The sequence below is a fragment of the Peromyscus maniculatus genome, chromosome 20, assembly GCF_049852395.1.
Source record: "Peromyscus maniculatus bairdii isolate BWxNUB_F1_BW_parent chromosome 20, HU_Pman_BW_mat_3.1, whole genome shotgun sequence".
Lineage (NCBI taxonomy): Eukaryota > Metazoa > Chordata > Mammalia > Rodentia > Cricetidae > Peromyscus > Peromyscus maniculatus.
In genome coordinates this window covers 4,559,560-4,576,555 of record NC_134871.1, presented here as the reverse complement: position 1 = coordinate 4,576,555, position 16,996 = coordinate 4,559,560, and the positions used below count along the sequence as shown (strand labels likewise).

The 16,996-nt window shown below is 47.7% G+C and overlaps 1 long non-coding RNA gene across 1 annotated transcript in view; it reads right to left on the bottom strand.

The window, feature by feature from the left end:
- The window catches only part of LOC121824345 (uncharacterized), a 50,039-nt gene extending 38,915 nt beyond the window's left edge, over window positions 1-11,124 (bottom strand). The window contains exons 1-2 of the long non-coding RNA XR_006066191.2: window positions 10,991-11,124; window positions 7,757-7,842 (exon numbers count right to left, since the gene is read on the bottom strand). This is a non-coding gene — a long non-coding RNA (uncharacterized LOC121824345). The remainder of the gene's footprint in view (window positions 1-7,756; window positions 7,843-10,990) is intronic.
- Window positions 11,125-16,996: the final 5,872 nt, after the last annotated feature.

The following is a 16,996-nucleotide window of genomic DNA, read 5'->3' as shown; positions in this document are numbered from 1 at the left end:
ATGTGGTTGGGTTTACAGCCAATAAGAAGGCAGAACAGAAAGTCAATAAAAAGACAAACACACAGGAAGTAGGTCTCTTTCTCAGGGGAAGGATGGCAGTGGCAGCGGGTGGTAAGAAGGCGGTTTTAGTCTCAGCTCTTAGCTACTGCTCTGTCCTCTTGGGCTTTTAACTCTGCATTTGGCTCTGTTTTTCTTATTTAATAAGACCGTTACATCTATAGAAAAGAGACACCAGGGGCCAGACAGACAGACATGGAGGAAGCAGGAAAGTAGGACATGTAGAATGAAAGAAAGGTTAAAAAGCCCCAAAGTAAAACATAGGTGAATAGAAACAGGTTAAATTAAGTTATAAGAGCTCGTGGAACAAGCCTACGCTAAGGCCCAGCATTTGTAATTAATAAGTTTCTGTGTCTTTATTTGGGAGCTGGTTGGCGGCTCAAAGAAAATTCCAACTACAGCCTCAGACTTTGAGTTTGCTTTTTCTGCTTCCTTTGTGTGGTTGAGATGTGAGCTCTCAGCTTCTTGCCCTACGGCCATGCAGGTAGACTCCGTGATAGACTCTTATCTCTCTGGAACTGTAAGCCAAAATGAGATCTTCTATAGGTTTGGTCATGGTATTTTATCACAGCAACAAAAATGAGCTAATAGTTACAGTGAGGTAGGAGGCAGAGAACAAGATGGTGAATGATAGGCAGTGGGAATAATGAGCCAGACTAGGACCAAAGCATGCAAGGCCCGGAAAGATGCCAAGTTTGGATTCCATTTAAAGTGCAATGGGTCAGACACTATTGGAGTATTTGAATAGAGAAGTGAAATGTCCAAGGTAGAGTCCAAATTCTTTCTAACTGCTCCCAGAATTTGCCAAAATGACTGTTTCTTAAGCTGATTATCTGAAAAATAAATATGAGTTACTGTCAAATCCTTCTTTGGATTTGGAGAGGGCTGTAAATAAATGCTGAGTCAGGGTACCATAGAAGGTAGAGCCTGAGTACATTCCACACATAGTGGCACTTGATTTTGAAATCAGAGCCACTGAGACTATAATACCTCAAACCAATGGAGTGACATTTTTAGCAAGGAGCTCTCTCTCTCTGTCCCCAACCCACACTCAAGCACTGCCCAGCCCCAGTGGACCATCGGTGTTTTCTACCAGCTTTCATCTGTAAGAGGTGTGGGCATGCTTTGGTGCTGCAAGTTGTCAGGAATGCCTGACCAAAAACTGTTCTTGGGTGTGGCCAAATGCTACTTTCTCTTTACCTGAGCCCAGACTTGCTGACTTCCTGGCCTTATGACATTGGCTACACGCAGGAAAAAGTTGGATCCCTGCCTGAGGCTATGACTTTTACTTTGTAAAGTCAAACAGGTAAGCCATACGTGCTCTGTCCAATCATCTAACTTCTTCCTGCCTTACCTCAGTGCATCCATCCTACACCAATGACCACCAGCTCCATGATTGCGAACAAACCCCACCAGAATTACTATGTAGTTATGGAGATGCCTTGAGCTCCTTGGCAAACTGCACTGCCGTGAGGAAGCACTGTGTCTGCCATTTTCTTTTCCTCTCTTGAGGAGAAAGTCCTTGGTTGATCCATGACAATCTGACTAAGCTTGTTCCTTCCTTCATATTTGGTGAGTCAAACAGCCACCTCATCACATTCTCTTCCTCTTCTCTGTGGTTGACCAGCACTCCCTTTTGTAGGACACGCTGCTGCAGAATTGCGATGAGTCAAAAGGAAGAATGTCAAAGAGGTGATATCTCCCATCTGGCAAGCTTGGTCACGAGTTAGCTGCCCAGCTATCCTGTCCAGGAGAACACGTATTTACTCCTCCAGTTGCCTCATATTCAGCCCTCCCTTCAGTCTAGGGCCCCGGGACCCAGGGCTCCAGGTTGGAGATGTTCCCTCAGAGAGCTTGAACCAGTCAGTCCATCTCCCGGGTCCCAGGTCTGTTGTGTGGACAGACAGGTTTTACCGCCCACTCAGCAGCCAGGTCTACTCCCACAGGGCAGGTAGTTCACATTGTTTTTGAGCTCACAGACTGTAGAATTGCATCCTCAGGTAAGCCTGAGACACTCCGCACGAGTTCAGACAATGTAATGAAAACATCTAAAACAACGAGGCTGCCCATGTCCTGGAGTCCCCTTTTTCTGGGAGGCCCATGAGAGTTCTCCCAGTTTTCAGTGAACTGTCCCTCCCTCCCTTTCCTTGGATCCCCCAGAGGGAAATAATGTCCACTGACCCGCAGAGTCTGCCTGCTTGTCTAGGGCTCGGCAGTTACACAGTTATGGCTGGCCTGGCCAGGGAGGGGATCCCCTCCACAAAGCACAGGTGAAACTCTTCCCCCATGTCCATGGCTGAAAGTATACGAAGGGATGTCCAAGTCTCTTAGACTTGATGTCAGCAGAAATGGATGGCCCTCCCCGCTTAGAGGGTGCGGGTGCTTTGTCACTGGAGACTCAACAGACAGGTAAGGAGGAGAGAGACTCAAAGAAGTCACCCCTACAGCGGTGACAGACACTCTGATGGGGGTACGAGGTGTAAAAGGAGAAGACATAAAAGACCCAGCCAGTGAAGAACTGTGGTGGTTACACCTTGATCAATCGTTTCGCGGTTTCTTTTTCTTTCTTAACAGTTTATAAGCATTTTCACACCTGAGCTCTCATTTGTGGTTCACAAACACCCAGTGAAGGAGGCAAGATAGCGGGCACCTCCCCTTACAAACAGGGAGACCGCGGCCTCCCAGGGTCCCTCCACAGATCCAGCAGGTACCAATGGCAAGAGCACGGCTTCGGCCTGTGAGCGCTGATCATATTGTCTCCTCATTTTCACAGCTCTTCAAAACAGACATAGTTTTTTTCCTTCTGAAAAGAATTTTGATAAAATATCCCTACCATCAAACTTGCCTTTATAGTCACTTTCAAATGTCTATACGTACATCCAACCCACTCTCATTGTTGAGAGGCCACTATAACCATTCAGACAGTTCCTTTGGGCTTTCCAAACTAGGACTCCATGCCCATGAGATAACTTCCATGGCCCTTCTCACTCCCCACGGCCCCCAGCCTGCTTTCTGTCTCAGTGAAGTTGACTTTTCTAGTGACCTCTCATAGATGGAGTTAGTAGAGCCCATCTGTGTGTGTGTGTGTGTGTGTGAGAGAGAGAGAGAGAGAGAGAGAGACAGAGACAGAGACAGAGACAGAGACAGAGACTGGTTTCACTCAGTGTGAGGTTCTCAAATTCCACCCATGTTATTGCTTTGTCTTTAGGCCATAGAATAGTCCCTGGATGGTGTGTTTGCTTTTGTGCTGGTATGATAAAACACCCCTCAGAACAGCTTGTGGGAGGGACTTTCAGTCTGTAGGCCTCGGCTCTGATGGTTCTAAAATTCGGAAAACGGCAGAACATAATGGTGGCATGTGGCAGAGGCTACTCGGCTTGGGGCAGACAGGAAGACATGGGGCAGACAGGAATGGAGAGATAGAGAGAGACAGGTATCAGTCTGGGACACGACACAGGCTCCTAATGACCTGTGTCTCCCAGCTAGGCACTTCCTCTTAACATTTCCAGATCCTTCAAAAATAGTGCCACCAGCTGGTGACTGACCTTTCAGGAACTGCCCTTGTTGAGGAACGCATCATATCCAAGCTATAACCTATGGGGTAAACCACTTTACTTCTCCATCCCTCTGTAAATAGACACTGGGGGCCTTCACCTTTGGGCTATTGTAAACATTGGAGCCATGAACATGAATGTGAATATGTCTTTGATTAAGGGATACCTGTAAGCTTCTGAAAACTGAAATTTCTCCGTGTTCATCAAATAAGTGGGAGAATCAGTTCTTGTCACTCCAATGACAAACGTCCTAACCACTGTACCATCCTGCCCCTAAAAGTCATGAATTTTAACATAAAATTCCTTAGGTTCAGTGCATCGCTCTGCCATTCACTGATTGACTATAACATTCAACACGTCACGTCCCCTCCTGGAGCTGCTGGCTATGGTTAGGAGAATGTAGAGCCATGGGCTCAATCATAGTTGTCATTACCCAAGGGGGAGGAAGTTCGTAGGAAAGAGACTGTCCCAGGTTTATAAATGTAAGTGACAGCAAGGTGGGAATAAAAGGCACTGCCCGGGGACCGGGAGACGAGAACCTTGTCCAGGGCAGCCTCTCAGCAGGCCTTTTCCCTCTCTTCTGGGTCTCGGTTTTTCCTCTATTGTTAATGTACTGTTTTACAGATAATTGCCAAGGTCTTTGTGTTCTGGAAACTTCTAGACTGTGACCTCCATGTATAAGGAAAGGCCTGAGTGCCGCAGCCAGCCTGGGATCAAACCTGGGATGTGTCTACACTTTGGGTAACCTTGACCCAGAGACACTCACCATGCCAGCCTTGGATTTCCTCATTACTGAAAATGCAAGGGGACAACAGAGCCTGTGTCACTGGCCATCTGAGGATTTGTCAGATGGTGTGCCTGGTGTGATCTAGGGCTCAGTGGAGGATGGATATCAAGATGAATATTCACCAGGAGGCTGCCCCTATTTGTTGTTGTTGTTTTTGGTTTTTCGAGACAGGGATTCTCTATATAACAGCTCTGGCTGTTCTGGAACTTGCCTTGTAGCCCAGGCTATCCTCAGACTCACAGAGATCTGCCTGCCTCTGCCTCCTGAGTGCTGGGATTAAAGGTGTGTGCCACCACCGCCAGGATGAGGCTACCTTTTTTTACACAGTGTTAGGGATCACACACAGGGTTGTGCACGTACTAGAGTGTTCTACCACCGAGTGGCATCCCCAGTCCCTCATCTGTTTCTCGACTTCTAGATGAAAGACTAAGAATAGCAAGGAGTGTAGAAGAAGCAAATGTCCTCCTTTCTTTAATTTTCTGCCATCAACAATGAATCTTGGATTTCAGCTCTGAAGACAGGACCAATTACAGCCTGACTCAAAAGGTTGCAATGGGAATTGAGTAAGACAAGTAGCATGTGCCCGGCACACCGTAGGCCAACAAAAGGATGTAAGTGTAAGTATGGTTCCAATTTTAACATTTCAGGAACATTTCTTTTACACATGTTTGCAGAATGTACGTTGGTGCGGTTCTTATGATGTGAGGTTTGGTAGCCATTACAAAAAGCGCAAGTCAGGTTACCTTCAACCCGGAAACTCTGCTCCAGTTACAGGCTATACTCGGGACACGCCCTCTGTCTACAGTTGTTCGTTATTTACAGTACCCGCGGTGAACAGCCACCTGTTTCAGACTGATGGAGTAAGTTGCGCGGACTAGGGAACCAGAGAGCTGAGAAAACGTGAGAGAGGACGCTCTTTATGCCTGGACGTGGAAAGATCTCTAAGAAGTAGTCTTCACGAAGAGAACCCAGGAGCAGAATGCTGTGTGTTACTGTCTGTGGTGTGAAGTCCCCAGGGGATGTAGGGGGTGGAAACATATGAGCAGAGTAGCGCGTAAGTATTGCCACATAAGCATTAAAATATCTCTGTGAGAGGGTGGGGTGATGGCTCAGTGTGCTCGTTAGCTTTTGTCGCCTGGACATAGACTAGGGTCATCTGGGAAGAGGGCGGAGCCTCAGCTGAGGGATTACCTCTATCAGCTTGTGTGCCAAGGGGCGGGGATTTCCTCGATTGATGATTGATGTGAGAGGGCCCCGCCCACTGTGGGAGGTACCATTCCCTGGGCCCACAGCCTGGGGTGTATAAGGAGGCAGGCCGAGCAAGCCGTGAGAGCGAGCCAGTTAAGCCGCCTTCCTTTGTGGTTCCTGTCTCTGTTCCCGCTGGGGTTCCTGCCATGACCTCCCTCAAGGATGGACTGTGATGTGGCAATGTAAGCCAAATCAACCACTTCCTCCCCAAGTTGATTTTGGTTGGAGTGTTTGATCACGGCAACAGGAAGCGAACTAGCATACTCATCCTGCACAAGCATGGAACCCGAGTTTGAGCTCCAGAACCCACATGAAAGGCTGGGTGTGGGCTATCGAGATGGCTCAGCCTGTAAGGGTGACTACCACCAAGCCTGACCTCCTGAGTGTGATCCCCAGGATCCACGTGGTAGAAAGAGAGGACTGATTCCTTCAAGTTGTCCTCTGACCTCCTCCACATGAGCAGGGTGGCACTCCCTCTAAAACACACTAAATATATAAATTCGATGAAAAAAAATAGAAAGACTGAGTGGCATGTGTTTGTAATTGCAGCTTGGTGAAGCAGAGAAAGGCAGATTCCTGGAGTTCTCTGGTCACCCAGCATAGCCTATTCAGAAAGTTCCAGGTCAGTGAGAAACTCTATAAACACACACACACACACACACACACACACACACACACGCACACACACACGCACACGCACACACACACACACACACGCACACACACACATGCACACGCATATGCATGCACACACATACACCCCCCAACCCAAAAACCATAAAACCATAAAACCAACCAAACAAAAGCAAAAAACAAAACTAAAACCCAAACCGAAATAGTAACGAAACTGTATCAAGTGAATGGCACTTAAGGGATGAGCTACTGACCTCTGGCATCTATGCCTGTACCTCGCAGTCAAAGACACCTGCACATATACAAAGAAAAGAAAAGAAAAGAGAAAAGAAAAAAAGAAAAAAAAAAACTCTAGAAGAGGTCACACAGCAGACCTGAAGTTCTGAGACATAGACGAGGGAGGGAAGATTTATCAGTTTAATAGTTACAATCTATAATCTTGAGAAGATGGTATTACTTTCTCAAAAATTAAAGTAAAATCTTATTAAGGAAATAAGGGGAGTTAGGGATGGGAGGGAGGGGGGCAGGGATGCAGGGATGCAGGGAGGGCAGGGCCGTGTCCCTGTGGTCCTGGGCAACATAAGACCCGTCAGCTACAACTGACGGGGTGGGAGCTAGGTGAGGTGTGTGTGTGTTGGGGGGGTTGTGGGGGGCAGATTGCGAAGTCTTATGCTGCGGCCTGGGAGATAAAGGAAGAGATAAGACCTGGCAGATAGAATCAGACACTAGGAAGATGGCCGCCCTGCCTGACAGGCTGTCTTCTGGCGGGGTGTGACGAAAGCTTGGGTTCCACCCTCATTTTCCACGCTGCTCCCACAACCCCCTCCTTTGCCCCCTTCTCACCCCGAAAGGGAGAACACAGGTTTGGCTTTGACACTCCCTCTCTGGAGAAAAGAACACAGAGTGAAGGTGGAGCCTGGAATGTTTTTGTTTTGTTTTGTTTGTTTGTTTGCCAATGGCCTGATTTCTTAGATGACTGTGCACGGTGAATGTCAGGATCAATGGCCCAGTCTTCTGGAAACGGGTGAGACTCAGGTATATGCCAGGCCCAGGTGTGATATTCTGGATTGTTCTCAGAGTGGTCACCTCCAGCTCAGGAGTTTTAGCAATTTCCTGTCGTTTGTGGTGTCCTTAGACAGCGGGTCAGATATGAGCAGGCTGGAGGGCCATTGTGGATGGTCCCCTCCCTCGTCATCAGCAGCTTGTAAAATTGGAAACCACAGGACTTTGATTATTGATCAAAAGAATGGGATGTGATTCACATCCCTGGCCCTGGGTAGATCTATGACCATCTCAACTGCTCAAAAAATCAGAATATTACTATACATGGCTGGAAGCTTTCTGGTAAAGGATAAAGACATCCGTTGTTCCCTTCATGAAAGTGAATCCAAACAAGCCTGTCAGTCACCTGAACAGGAAAACACACCCTAGGAAGTTATATTTTCTATAAAACTTTAAGAAATAGTATAAAGCCTACCTAAAGTAAGTTGACAAAATAGCCTCTCTGGATACTATCCACTGTCACCCTTGAGAGTGTCTTCCTCCTCCGTGGTCTCCCCGACACTGTCAACATCAGAGAGAGAGAGAGAGAGAGAGAGAGAGAGAGAGAGAGAGAGAGAGAGAGAGAGAGAGAGAGATATGTTCTCATTAGATGAAAAGACTGAACTCAAAGAGACCAGGATCACAATGCCGTTCCCAGGCTGAGCTGTCCCGCCCCACCCTTTCCCTCTTAAATTGAATTTAGTCCAGTTAGGAAGCCACATGTGACTGGTAAACAATGGTGACATGAGTCTCTAGTCTCAAGTTCACATAGACCCAGACAGGGGAATCACTGAGTCAGCGTCGTCTTCCAAAGGTTTCCCTGGACCACCTAGCGTCTTCCCCTTGTGAGGTGACACCAGACAGTGGAAGAAATTTGACTCGGTGTGCCCTAGGTGGATGTGTCTAACTTTGTGTTACCGACTCCTCGGGAAACTTGTTAGCCCAAGACCTGTTCGTTTTACACAGGGTCTTTACTTACAGGCTTGGCATCCTTCCCCGGGGGAGTGGTCTGTCTGACTTTCTCCTCCAGACACCCAGGGCTGATCCTCAAGTATCTGCCTCAGCACCAGCACAAGTCTGAACAGGGCCTGACACCCGTCTCCAACTACAACCCCATTGTCCCACGCCCTGGGAGGTGGGTCATGTCCCTGCTTGTTGGAGTTTGGGAACAGTGAAGCCTGAGTAGTCAGCCTATACCCTGTGTGGAGGGGGGGCCTTGTCTGGTGTGTGGCCCCAGGAATGTGTAAGAGGAAAACTCCAGGGAAGATCCAGGCCGTGGGAGAGCGGTGCAGGTGGCAATTGGCTCCTGCTCCCCAGAGGGTGTGTGTGTGGGGGGGGGGGGGCAGCAAGTAGAAATAAGTAGCAAAAGGATGATGCAGGGGGATGGCTAAGAGGCTAAGGATGTCTTGAGGTGGGGTTCTGAAAACAGATCCTGAGAAGAGACTTGTGAAGTGGTTGCTCCAGGAGAAGAACAGAATGGGAGTGGAGATGTAGGGACGGAGAAGCTAATAGCCCAGGACACAGAGCTTGAATGAATAAAAATGACTCTCCTTGGGTGCGACGGAGGGATTCCCACCAAGTCACAGCCTTAACTCCCACGGTGGGCTCTGTCCACCTCTGTCCACGCCTCCAGAGTCTCTCCACCAAGGTGAACAGGGCTCTCATGCTCGCTCCTACCACCTAGGCATGACTAAGGGTTCCTCAAGACCTAGATCCTCTGTGGGTGCAACAGCTTGAGTCATCCGAAGACAAACCCCAGATGACCCTGAATGCAGGTCAGCAGCAGCAGGAAAGGACAGGAGTTCGAGACAGGTGATCAGAAAAAGTGGGAGAGAGGTAACGAAATCCGGGGGCGGGCTGCACCAAAGAAGGCTGTCTCCATGCCCTGGCTTTGTTTCTGCCTCTGTGACCCAGGCCAAATGACTTCATCTTACGGATGACGCGGTTTGCCAACTGTAAAGTGGGGACACTCCCTGTCACAGGGTGCTGTGCGGGATAAACAAGATAAGGAGAACAAAGGGTTCGGCACGAGGCCCCGGCACTCATTAGTAACTATCGAGGATGCCTTATCTGGCCACATCCTCCTGGGTGGGCTTAACCTCGGGGACTCCAGTGCAGGTGAACTAGAGGTCCAGGCCTCTGCTTCCGGGCTCTGTGTATCTCTTCCTTCCGGAAGTTTCCTCCCTCTCCTCCACTTCAGACCCTAGCCCCATTGGCCCTTAGCATCGTCTCTGAAGACCTTACGTTCTGTACCCAGGTACCTCCTCTCCTTGCACTTGCGCCCCGAAGCATTGAAGAGCAGATATCGGATGGTGGCAGACTGACGCTGCCTCTTGGAGTGTTAGGAGGCATTGGTAAGTCAGTGGTGGAGGGCAGGGTGCAGTGAGTCTCGGGTGTATATAGCTGCGTCCCCTTTGGGTTCTGCTCTGATTTGCAATCTTCTGGTGCATCATTTTCTCACCAGTCTCTCACTCAAGTTGGACTTCTTCCATTGCCTACCTTTAGTGCCTGGTGCCTCCTCCTGAAGGCCCAGGTGATAAACGCAGGCACAGTCACAATCATGAATAGGTATTTTTGGTTTCCTGTGTACATGTGCCAGATTCTATCTGTGCTTCATTTTCATGTAGAAATTATACTTATTTATTTATTTGTGTTTGTGTATGTACGTGTGTGTGTGCGTGCGTGTGTGTGTGTGTGTGTGTGTGTGTGTGTGTGTGTGTGTGCAACACATGCAATGGCTGGAAGCCAGAGAGCAACTTTCAGGAGTCAGCATCGTGTGGGTTCTGATGATGAAATTTAGGTTGTTAGGCTTGGCAAAAAACCACCTTTACCACCTGAACCATCTGGCCAGGTCCCCACGCCACCTTTTAAAAATGAGAGGCCCTTAAAGATTAGAACTTGCTCAAGTTCACACAGCTTCCAAACTTTAGAGCCTGGGTTACCACCCATCCATCACTGGGGCTCCTGCACTGTCCATCCCCAGAGACCAGATCTGTTACCGTGGTAGACTTCACATCCCCCAATCTCATCTGCCTCCCACCTCTGCTCTTACCATGGACTGACTTGCATCTCATCCATGAGAGGTATTGTCCATCTTCCTTGCTAGACCATGAGCCTTGAACGTAGGGGCTGTGTTTTTGTCTCTATGTTTTTATCCCTAGACACTGTCCTGGGGCCTGGCATATCACAGATGCTAAATATGTCTGATGACTAGTCTTCATCGTCACCTTCGCTCGATTTAGAATCACCATGGAGACACACCTCTGGGCATGTCCTTGAGGGTGTTTCCAGAGAGGATTAACTGAGGATGGGAGACCCACCCTGAACACGGGTGACATCATTCCACAGACTGAATGGAAAGGAGAAAGTGAGCTGAGCACCAGTGTTCACCTTTCTCTGCCTTCTGACCGACAGTACGGGGTTCCCACCACCACGCCTCTCCCACCACGATGGACCATGCCCTTAAATTGTCAGTCAAAACAAACCCCGTCTTCCTCAAGTTGCTTGCGACAGGCATTGTATCACAGCCATAAGGACAGTAACTAGTAAGTTATTGGTTTGCTAAATGGGTGATTTAGCCTAACCCACTCAGGAAGAGGAGTTATAAGAAACAATTTTACAAGATGATTCTAGATTATTTTCAAAGCAATTGTACCAATTCAGACCCTACCAGCTATGTGTAAGGGCTGTTGTGTTCCCATCTTCTCCGGCACCTGGCACTGTCACAGTATATTACGTGACAGGCACTTAATGGAACCTGTTCCCTTCTGGTCACATGGAGCCTTTGATGGTCAGTTCTTAACTGCCAACTTGCTACAGCCTAGAACTGCCTAAGGCAGAGGTTCTCAACCTGTGGGTCGTGACCCCTCAGGGGTTAAATGACCCTTTCTCAGGGGTTGCCTAAGACCATTGGAAGACACAGATATTTTACATTACAATTCACAACAGTAGCAAAATTACAGTGATGAAGTAGCTGCACACAATATTTTATGGTTGGGGGTCATCACAACACGAAGAACTGTATGAAAGAGTCACAACATCAGGAAGGTTGAGAACCACTGACCTAAGAAGACAGCCTTGATTGAGAGATTGTCTAGATGAGGTTGGCGTGAGGAAGGATGATGAGATCATTTCAATCAATCAACAGGTCCAGGAAGTCACACTGAGGACAGGGGGCTCCTTTGGTCTGGGTTTTGAAAGACTGAGGGTGTGTGTGTGTTCTAGGAGCAGGGTTAATGTCTAGAAGTCATGGGAGTGTGAAAGGACATGAAGGACGTAGTGAGAGTCACCCCTCACATGTCATGCAGACTGCTTGAACTTCACAAGCACTCGGAAACATTTGCCAACATCTGTGGTGAAGGAAATACCACTGTTTCCCAGACACTTGTCTCACTCTGAAAGGTCAGACTTTAACTACTTGTCTATCTCGTGCATGCGTGCGTGCGTGCATGCGTGCGTGCGTGCATGCGTGCGTGCGTGCGTGCGTGCATGTGTGTGTATGTGTGTGTGTGTGTGTGTGTATGTGTGTGTGGTATGTGTATGTGTGTGTGGTATGTGTGTACATGTATGTACAGGTGTGTGCACATGAAGAGATCAGAGTAGGGTATCAGGTGTACGTAGTCCTTGATTGCTCTTCACCTTACTATTTTATTTTACTCAAATGATGTTCTTATTAAAAATTGTACTGTGTTTTTATTTATTTATTCTGTGTGGGGTTGGGGAGGAGGATAGGTGTGGGAGCGATATGGTACAAGTGGAGGTCAAAGGTCAGTTTTCACGAATTATTTCTCTCCTTCCCCGTGTGGATGCCAGGGTTCAAATTCAGGAGGTCAGGCACATTTACCTTCTGAGCCAGCTCACCAGCCTCCTTCCATCTTATTTTTTGAGACAGGGTCTCTCCCTGAACCGGAAGCTCACAGTTTAGGGTAGAGTAGCTGGCCGGTGACTTCCCGCTCCCCAGTGCTGGGGTTATGGGCACTCATGGCCATGTCACCTACCTTTTTTTTTTTTTTTGGGTGTGTGTTGAGTGTTGGGGATTTGAACTTAGGTCCTCTTACTTTCAGAGCAAGTAGTCTTACCCACTGAGCCATCTCTCCAGCTCATAAATAGGACATTAGTGGTGTTAATGAGTTTCTAAGGCTTCCAGTGTGGTGGCTTGCCCGTATAGGTGTTTCTGCCACTGTACTGAGCTGGTGCTGAGAAAGTCACAGTGCTCAGTGTTGTCCCATTGTGATGGCATACGATTGTCTGGAGAGGAATTAAAATCTATTCTATTCTTCACTATATAAGCCAAACATACCTGTAGACTGTGCTCAGTTCCAGGGTCCAAATTTTAGAACAGATCATGTGATGACCAATGTGGTGTTCTGATATAGGTTATACCATGACTCCCTGCAAAAGGATGAGTGAGATCCTAACTCCCAGTATCTTATATAAATACCATGTACTAACCAGCTAGAGCCACCAAGGCACTGATACCCCACAGCATATGGGTACCTCAAAATAGGACCTTTTTGTTTGTTTTTCCACACAAGGTTTCTCTGTGTTGCAGTTCTGGCTGTCGTGGAACTCACTCTGTAGACCAGGCTGGCCTCGAACTCACAGAGATCCACCTGTTTCTGCCTCCCAAGAGCTGGGATTAAAGGCGTGCACCACTACTACCCGGTTATGACCTCATTTTCAAACGAGATGGTTGTATTTATGCTTAGGTAAGATGAGGTCATAATGGGGTAACTTTGGTCCCGGATGCAATATGACCAGTGTCTTGATAAAAGAAAGCCAGGTGAAGAGACAGAGACATGCACAGAAGGAAGGTAGTGTGAAGTGTTATAGAGAGAAGACAGTTGTCAACACGGGGAGAAGGGCCTAGAACAATTCCTCTCCTCGCAGCCTACAGGAGGGGCAACCTTACTGACGTTGATCACAGATTCCTAGCCTCCAGCACAGACACACCATGGCTTCTTGCTGATTCAGCCATCTTGTCTGGGGTGGCTTTGTTTCAGCAGCCTTAGCAAAAGGAAATAGCTCCCAGTCTCCATTCTGTCTTCCCAGCGAAGGATGATGGGCAGCTTGGGCTTGTGACCTAAGAGATACCAAGCAAAGGAGGAGGAGGACTTTCTGTTGTTGCTGCTCTTGGCCAGTACAGTGTTTTGAATGAGAATGACCCCCATATGCTCTTAGATTTGAATACTTGGTACCCAGGGAGTGGCACTATTTGAAAGGATTAGGGGGCGTGGCTTTGTTGGAGCAAGTGTGTCACTGGGGGTGGTCTTTGAGTTTTCAAAAAGCCTGTTGCAAGCCCAGAGTCTCTCTCTTCCTGTTGCTTGCAGATCCAGATGTAGAACTCTCAGGAACCTCTCCAGCAACATATCTGCCTGTGCGCTGACATGCTGCCCACCATGATGAAGATGGACTAAACCTCTGAAACCGTAAGCAAGCCCCAGTGAAATGCTTTTCTGTATAAGAGTTGCTGCCATGGTTCTGGTGTCTCTTCACAGCAATAGAACCCTGACTAAGACACCAAGGAACAAATACACTCTTCTCCTCAAAGGGAAATTGAAGGGTAGGAACACCAGGAAGGCTGGCCACCATCCTGCTCTCCAAAGATGGAAAAGTCTCCCCAGTGCCATGAGGAGCGTCTGGATGAAAGCTTTGCCTGGAGTGGGCGGCCTCAGTAAATCCCCTTCATCGTTTTAGCCCCTTTGGATTGATTTTCCACGACAGGCAACTTGAAAGCAATGTCAATGATGCAGATGCCAACTGGCACACATTTCTTCAGGGAAGGCTAATCAGCATGATGAGGGCCTATTAGGAGCAACCAGGTAAAACAGGGATTTCCAGCCCCCTCCCCCCAGGCTGCCTTCCATAGGGAAAGAGCTGTCTCTTGAGAGGAGAATCAGCCTTTCTATGCGGTCCCAGAAGGCAAGCCTGATGAGACAGGTCCTCCTAGGCACGGGCAACAAGGAAATCTAGTCTCTGTGGAGCATTCTAAGATAAGGATAAAAGTCACAGAACGTAGATGTGTTTGCATTAGCGTTGCGTGCCGGAGACTCTAAACTACCTCGGTGATAAAATATCCCATCTTGCATGGACAGGCAGTTCCCACCACACCTCCACCATTTGCTATACCACTGCCAATGAGGAGAAATTATAGGGAACTCAGTTTCCAAGCTAATAAAGAAAGAAAGAGCTTTCTAACGGGCAATAACGGATGGAATGTGCTATCTTGGGGCTGATGAATTATCCATCGCTGGTGCTTTGCAAATAGAAGCTGGGATGTTATTCAGCTGATGACTGAAGTCAGTGGAGGATTACCTTAAGTGACCTTAAAGGCATCCGCTGGTTCCACGAGTCTCTGTAAAGAATGGTAAGTAAATGACTGAGATAACTCTGTTCAATTCAGAAAAGGGTAAAGAGGAGGGCCCTTCGGGTGATTCCCATGAGGACGTGAGTTGAGATGAGGTAGAAATATCCCTGATCAATTGCAGGAGTATTAACATTCTCATGGACATTGGGAATCTACACACTCAGAATTCTAAAATTAGGAAGTGAAATCTGTGGTTACTAATTGTAAGAAATACAGCATCCAGGGCTGGAGAGATGGCTCAGCAGTTAAGAGCACTGGTTGCTCTTCCAGAGGACTCAGGTTCACTTCCCAGCACCTACATGACAGCCTACAACTATCTGTAACTCCAGTCCCAGAGGATCTGACCCACTCTTTTGGCCTTCATAAACACCAGGCACACACACAGCATACAGACATACATACAGGCAAAACACTCACTTATAGGCACAAAAATAATTTAAATATGGAAATTTTGAAGCCAGAGGATGTGCTCTGAGAGGCAGGAGTTCCAAAATCTAGAAGGTCACCGAAAAGAAGAAAGACGTAAGTATAACATTGAGACCCCAGAGGGAGTGGTCACATGCCATCAGGCTAAACTAGTTAGGTGACTCCACCCTCCACACAGCTCCCACCTCAGAAAGCCAAAGTGGCCATGTAAGTTACATCTGTGAGTTCTAGGTCTTTAGGACTCAGAACCACATACCTGTGCATTGAGGACACCATACAATTATCTCCTTGATATTGCACTAAGGACACTGCCATTCTCTCCAGTTGACAGATAAGTGAACAGAAGGTTACCTTTGTTCTAGGTTATCCAGCCAGAAAGTGATAGTCTTTCAGCCAGAAGTAAGGTCTCCTCGGGGCATACATGCTGTGAGATTGTGTCTTCTATTTGACAGCGGACCTACACCAAGAAATTTCAACAATGCGGCTGCCTAAACAAGACCTGAACAACGGTAACACCAGTTGACAAGCCAGAGCAGAAACAGGAAATCTCATGGGGCCCTGCCCCTAGATGAAGAGTTATAGGCAATTAATGATGCAAATACAGTACACATTAATGACTGTTGAGAGAGGAAGAATTAGTCTTCCCCAAGGATGAGGCTCCTGATAGGTTACCTAATCCCACACCATCAGCCCTAAACATATACATAATATATATATATGTGTGTGTGTGTGTGTGTGTGTGTGTGTGTGTGTGTGTGTGTGCGCGCGCAACACTAAATGGACTTGGCAGGTTGTACTTAAATATTTATACACACACACACACACACACACACACACACACACACACACACACACACACACACAAAGAGATGCCATGAATTTGCAAGGGAGAAGGGAGGGACATGAGAGGGATTAGGGGGAGGAGACAGAGGCAGAAAATGATGCAAATACAGTACACATAAAAGAAACTCAAAACTGGTTTGAAAAATAAAATTTCAAAACAATAGGAGCTAGACTAAATTCAGCATGTTTTCTGTTAAGTGGCAATGGTCAAGCCGTGAGGCTCACTGATTCTCACTGATTCTCACTGATTCTTTCTTACAGCTCTGCCTTGGTTCCCAGGACAAAGAGCTCTCCCTCCAGTCAGCGTTTAATCTGAGATTTTATTGTTGGATATATTTTGTATTTTGTCAACATCTCTTCTTGTCTCATCATCTGATGTTTCCCCAAAGTGCATTCTCTCCCCATTTTTTTAAAACACGGTTTCTCCTGGAGCTTATGCAGGGACACTTGGCTCAGTCTGGGAGGAAGGGACTGGACCTGCCTGGACTGAGTCTACCAGGTTGATCGCAGTCCTCGGGGGAGGATTTGCCCTGGAGGAGGTGGGAATGGGGGGTAGGCTGGGGGTAAGGGAAGGGGGTGGGAGGGGGGAGAATAGGGGAACCCGTGGCTGATATGTAGAACTGAATGGTATTGTAAAATAAAATAAAATAAAATAAAACAAACAAGCAAACAAACAAACAAACACGGTTTCTCTGTGTTGTTTTGGTGCCTGTTCTGGATCTCGCTCTGTAGACCAGGCTGGCCTCGAACTCTGCCTCCGGAGTGCTGGGATTAAAGGTGTGCGCCACCACTGCCAGGCTCTCTCCCCATTTTTTTGAGTCCTTCCCCACATTCTCTTCTTGTCTTCTGAGCATCCCAGCCACTGTGCAGGAGCAGGAGTGAATGGAGATATGCACACTGGTTCTTCCACATGGAAATCTTCCATGCTGCTGGGCTCACCTTTATCCCGTCAGAACCAATCACAGATCCACATCTGATTTCAGGGGTGACAGAGACTCAGAGAAGAGCCTTCTTACACCTCTCACCTCTGCGAGAAGGACT